Source organism: Mirounga leonina, unplaced genomic scaffold, assembly GCF_011800145.1.
Source record: "Mirounga leonina isolate KUSES-001 unplaced genomic scaffold, KU_Mleo_1.0 Mir_154, whole genome shotgun sequence".
Lineage (NCBI taxonomy): Eukaryota > Metazoa > Chordata > Mammalia > Carnivora > Phocidae > Mirounga > Mirounga leonina.
This window is the reverse complement of record NW_023270389.1, coordinates 17,545,318-17,551,167: the sequence shown is the minus strand read 5'-3', so window position 1 is coordinate 17,551,167 and position 5,850 is coordinate 17,545,318. Positions and strand designations below refer to the sequence as shown.

The window sequence follows — 5,850 nt, the reverse complement described above, 5'->3', positions numbered from 1 at the left end:
TACACATATGAGGTATCTTGCCAAATCACTTTGCTTCAAAACACAGTAAATTTTCATAATTGCAAAGTTATTGGGTAAATGGAAGACAGATTAGAATTATATTTTATAGACAAAGCATTAATATTATACATAAGTATGTTCTGTAGTTTTAGTAAAAAACACTTTTTTAAATACCTGAGCTGAAATACGGTAATTATTGCTAAAACTACACATGTCAAAATAACACATTTATGTGCTCCCTTCGGCGGCACATATGCTAAAATTGGAGATTATCATGGCCCCTGCACAAGGATGATGTGCAAATTCATGAAGTGTTCCATATTTTGTGCAGTTCCCCAGTGAACCCTTTACAGATTAACCTGGAAAAAGCAATATGATTAAAAGCGCAATGTGAGACACTGAATCATGAAATTGCAATATTTAACTAGAAAAATATTTCAGTAAGGTAAACTATGACATGTAAATGAAGCTGAGTTACACCTGAAAAGAAAATAGAACATTTACGTTTTTAAGAACTATAAATAGGATATTTATATATAAGTTGGGAAATATTATACAACGCTTGATTTTTTTTTTCCCTTAAGTCTTGGAATGTGTCCTTGTCTAATTTGGATAAATTTGTTCTCTGAAGTTTTCAAATTAAAAATGTGCAGTGTCTAAAAATCTTGTTTGGTTCTACTAGAGAGAAATTTTATGCTTATGTTAGGGAAAGCTTGTAATTGTGCTTCCCAACTCACTGTTTAGTAAATACATTGATTTGTCAAATGTGGTATCATGATTTAAAAAAAAAATGAATGAAAAATTTACTATGGCAAAAATACAATATTTGGTTAGAAATAAATGAATGCCAATGTTTTCTTTCTACCTTGTGTTCAAGATGTGGTTGACTGAATTATTGATTCTGATTTTTCACTCCACAGTAGGTATTATATATCTAAATGCTTGCCATGGCCTCATGATGGAAGATTGCATTTCATTACCTCTTGACTTTGGGCTTGACCAGATTATTTGTTTTGGTCAATTTAATGCTGATGGGTGTGAAAGAAACAGAGGTTTCAAATGCAATCATGTGTTTGAATTGCATTCTTGAACTCTTCCATTATGAGAAGATTATCTTTTCAGTCTTATCTAAATATTTTTTCTCTTATTAACATAATGAAGGTATCTTCCAATATTATATTATCAAAACTTTGTATTTGTTATTTCATGTTTAGTTATTCAACTCAGAATTTATTCTTTATTTGGGGATAAAGTGAAAAAAAACCAACTTGTTTTATTTTCCTTTTTTAATGTGGTTACACTGATACAGCAGTGTCACTTATTGAAAAGTTTATCTTGTCCATATTTCTTTGCAATGCCCGTTCATCTTCCTGTCACGCTGCTATGTCAGTGGGTCTATTTCTGGATTCTATATTCTGTTTCATTAATATACATTCTATCCATACTGTACTGGTTATCCTTTTTCCTTTGAATTACCTTGGCACTTTTGTCAAAAATCATACTGCAACATGAAACATACTAAAAAATAGATCCTTTTTTTAATCTTCAAGTGACCCTTAACTATTCTCAGCTCTTTCTATTGCCTAATATATTTTACAATCAGTTTCTCAAACCCAGAAAAATATTCCTTTGAAATCCTTTTCTAAAATAGCTGTATCAATTTATATCCTCATCAGTGATGAGTTTCTGATACCCCACATCCTCAACAAAATACATCCATCTATGTGCAGTAGTATAATAATGAACAAAAGTGATGAGAATGAACATCTAGCCTTGTTTCTGATTTTTAACTTTTAATATGAATGTAGTGGTATTTTTATTTTTATTTTTATGGTATTTTAAAGGTTTTATTTATTTATTTGACAGAGAGATAGCGAGAGAGGGAACACAAGCAGGGGGAGTGGGAGAGGGAGAAGCAGGCTTCCCGCGGAGCAGAGAGCCCGATGCGGGGCTCGATCCCAGGACCCCGGGATCATGACCCGAGCGGAAGGCAGACTCCCAACCACTGAACCACCCAGGCGCCCCTGTAGTGGTATTTTTAAAAAGGTACCTTGTATCCACAAACATGCCCTTCTATATTTTATTTCTAGTTTTGCCAAATGTTCTCAGTGCTTCATTGGATGTTATCTTTAATTGTAGTAATTACTTCTTTGTGTATCTATCAAGATGAGCATTTGTTTTTATTTATTTTATTTTATTTTATTTTATTTTATTTTTTTAAAGACTCCATCTATTTATTTGACAGAGAGAGACACAGCGAGAGAGGGAACACAAGCAGGGGGAGTGGGAGAGGGAGAAGCAGGCTCCCCGCAGAGCAGGGAGCCCGATGCAGGACTCGATCCCAGGACCCCGGGATCATGACCTGAGCTGAAGGCAGTCGCTTAACCAACTGAGCCACCCAGGTGCCCGAGCATTTGTTTTTAATCTGTATATATGGGAGATTATATAAACTGCTTTTTAAGCCTTAACACATACTTATATTCTAAGATACATCCAAGTTGGTAATGATTTATCTCTGTTATATATTGCTGGACTTGATTTGCTAATATTTTATTTTATATCTATCAATTTACATATATATTCTTTTATTCATGAATATTTGGGTCTGTGGTTGCCTTTTCTTATAATATTTTTGTCTGACTTTGATATCAACATTTTATTAGTCTCATTAAAATAAATTAGGATGAGTTGTTTCTCTCTAGGTATAGTTACTTCTCTTCCAATTCTAATAGTATATTGTGTAGAATTAAGGAATTATATTGAGCAACAGTGATATCTATTTTCTAGAGAATTAGCACATTTGGAAAATAGACCGTATAGGCAGGACAATTTTATAACTTTAGTATATCTGTAGTAGCCCATCAAGGTAGAGTTGAGCTCAGGAATCTCTACATATTTTATATCATTTAGGAGGTCAGTATTATTAGACAACCAATCACAATGACAACAATAAAATATGTTGGAGATGAAATTTAACTCCTCATATACAATTTTTTGTTCACTTAAAAAATAAGAATTATTCACTGAGTTTCTTATTCACTGTTTTGTTGTTGTGTTTTGGGGTACTTTTACTTACATGTACAAATAATACAGATAAAGATATCTAATTTCTAGAATGTGACAAAGGACAAGACTGAATTATGAAAGATAAATCAACTGATTGTGCTAGCTAGTATTTGGTATTAATTATTTGAAATATTTTTAATGATTTTATTGTTAAAAGGAATAACTAATTTGAGTTAATAGAGCATCATTTGAATTAACTTGGAAAAAGACATGGGATAGTGTTCAGATGAAATGTAAAGTTCACTTTTGTGTAATATCCGAAAGTATTTATACAACTGAAGTCATACTCTCAAAACAATTGAAATATACACGTGTTTTTGATTATAGATAGATCTGTTGTGACTCTAATTCTATAAATCCTACACAGTTAAATAATCCAGCAAATTAGCACAGCTACATGATGATAAGCAATTGCTTCCTATGAATTTTACCCTATCAAAATCTGTTTGAGGCTAATTTATTAGTCATTGTTTTGATTCCATATACACAAAGATATCATTCAGTTAATCAAAGTAAGCATTTGAGATATTTCCTTTCTCTTTAAACTCTAATTTTCAACTTCATTACATTTGAAACAAAGATAATTATTACAATTTGGAAACCAACTTGTGTATGTAATATACATACATTTGAATACAATGATACAGTAAAAGTTCATTTGCATGTATAATAATTCAGAATATGTTGATTTTAATTCCTTCTAAAAATTATCATATCTCTTCCCCTGGAATATTTTATGCAGTGAAAAATTCCCAGTCAAGATAACGAAGATGATTAGGGTGAAAAGAATGATATTTTGTGAAACAACTTATTAAGAAATTTTTTTCTGGAAAGACAACAGGATATAGATGATTTTATGCCATAGAAAGGAAACAACAGACCTCGATACACTTCTTTACACTGTGGAGGCAGGAATTATTTCCAAGAATATCTGTGTGCCATACAAACTATAGGAGTGGAAATAAACCAGGCAAGAGAAGAGGGCAATAAATTTGTGTATTGTGACAGAGTAACCATTTAAGTTGAGAAGTAAGGGATTGCTTGCAGTTGGGAGTTTGCCTTTGAAATGACTGGCACAATTCTGATAAAAACAGTCAGAGGTTATTAACAGGCTTAAAATATTGTAGGTGCTAGAAAGAATAAATGGATTCTTAACTAGGAAATTAACCTAAAAAATGCTTAAAAATAATTATGGGAACAAATCAGGTAAATCATATAAAAAGTACTGTCACTGGACCTAAGTGAGTAGTTCACTGCAATAGTTTAAATATTTAGACATGTAAAACTGAATTGCCTTAGAGGCTGAAGAAGTAGAAATGAATATATAGATCTACAAATCTTTTAGGTAAAATAATGACATCAGAATTGGTAGGTAAACTGTGTAGGGACTGATAACTACCTTACCTTTAGGAAATACTCCTAAGGAAAAATTTTTAAGGGGAAAATTATAATTTGTTTGGTTATCTGTATTAATTTTAGAATGATATATTTTTAGATAAAGGGCTAGCACAAAAATGCTAGTCTTTGTTTAAAGATAGCTTTCACCTTAAACCAGAAATGTCTTCTTTTGTTGAAGATATGAGTTATAAGTGTTCATCTCTAAGAAAAAGGATTCTAATTTGGGACTGTTAGTCCTGGAACAGTGGTAGTGGTATTAACAAGCATAGGTACATTCCTTATCACAAAACAAGAAAAATGAGGCTGTATGAAGATAAAATAGGTCAGACAACATACATTATTAGTGCTGTCTGTAGTCATAAATAATAACAAGAAAAGTTCCACAAGAAAATATGAGATGACGTAGGCTTGTAAGCCCCTTGCAGGCCCAGATCATTTGAGGACTGCACTGAGGTTAAGGACGGCCAGGCAGGCCTGGGCCAGGAGGAGAAAATGTTCTCTTCCCCTTATCTCATGTTGCAAGGCCTAAATGCCTGGATCAGCAGGAAGTGGCTCTTGCCTAGCTTAAAGTGTGTCTTTCTAAACAGAAGTGTTCTTTCTAAAGACAAAGAACATGTTGTCTCCAAAGGAAGGATGGCTAAGAGAATTCTTTATTCTGCAAGCATAAACAGGATGTATTTTGTTCTTATTGCATTTCGTGTATATTTCACTTCACGGATGTTGGGTTGATACTTTAAGTACACATTGTTATGTTTATCTGATCACTGCGAGTATATAGCTATGTGAGAAATAAACGGCAGTATGCAGTTGCAAGTGCTGCCTTTGCTCTGCATCCCCTGTGTCCTGGTGATTTCGTAGACCCTTACCCAGGGACCCCAACGCACTAGACGTTGACAATTGGCGCCCAAACAGGGACCCTGAAGGACGTACAGGAAGGGTGAGTAACTTAATTAAGTACAGGGTGATGGGACAAGAAACTTCTACTCCTTATGTTCGAATGCTGAAGCATTCACTTGCTGTCTATGGTATTACTGTCGCTTCTAATGATATTGAGCTGTGTTTGAAGGTTTTTCAGCAGGTTATGGCTATGGCGGAAGAGTCTAAGAAACCCTCTAGGAAGCCCTCTGCTCCGCCTTTGCCGTCTGCACCAGCTCTTTCTTCTAAAAATCCTTTCCTTTCTGCTGCTTTAGCTGAACTTGATGCGCTAGAGGATAGCGATGATGAGGGTGGCGCAGGTAATTCTGTCTTTGCTTTTCCTGTTCTCAGGCCTCCCCCAATCCAGGGGGTGGCACAAGCACCATATTATGAAGGAATAGGTATAGAAGATATTGGTCGCTTGAAAAAGGCAGTGTCTTTATATGGACCTCAATCACATTATGTTAAGGA

At 34.0% G+C, this 5,850-nt stretch overlaps 1 pseudogene; it reads left to right on the top strand.

Annotated features, from left to right (window-relative positions):
* The first annotated feature begins 232 nt into the window (after positions 1 to 232).
* Positions 233 to 326, top strand: LOC118014663 (annotated as a pseudogene).
* Positions 327 to 5,850: the final 5,524 nt, after the last annotated feature.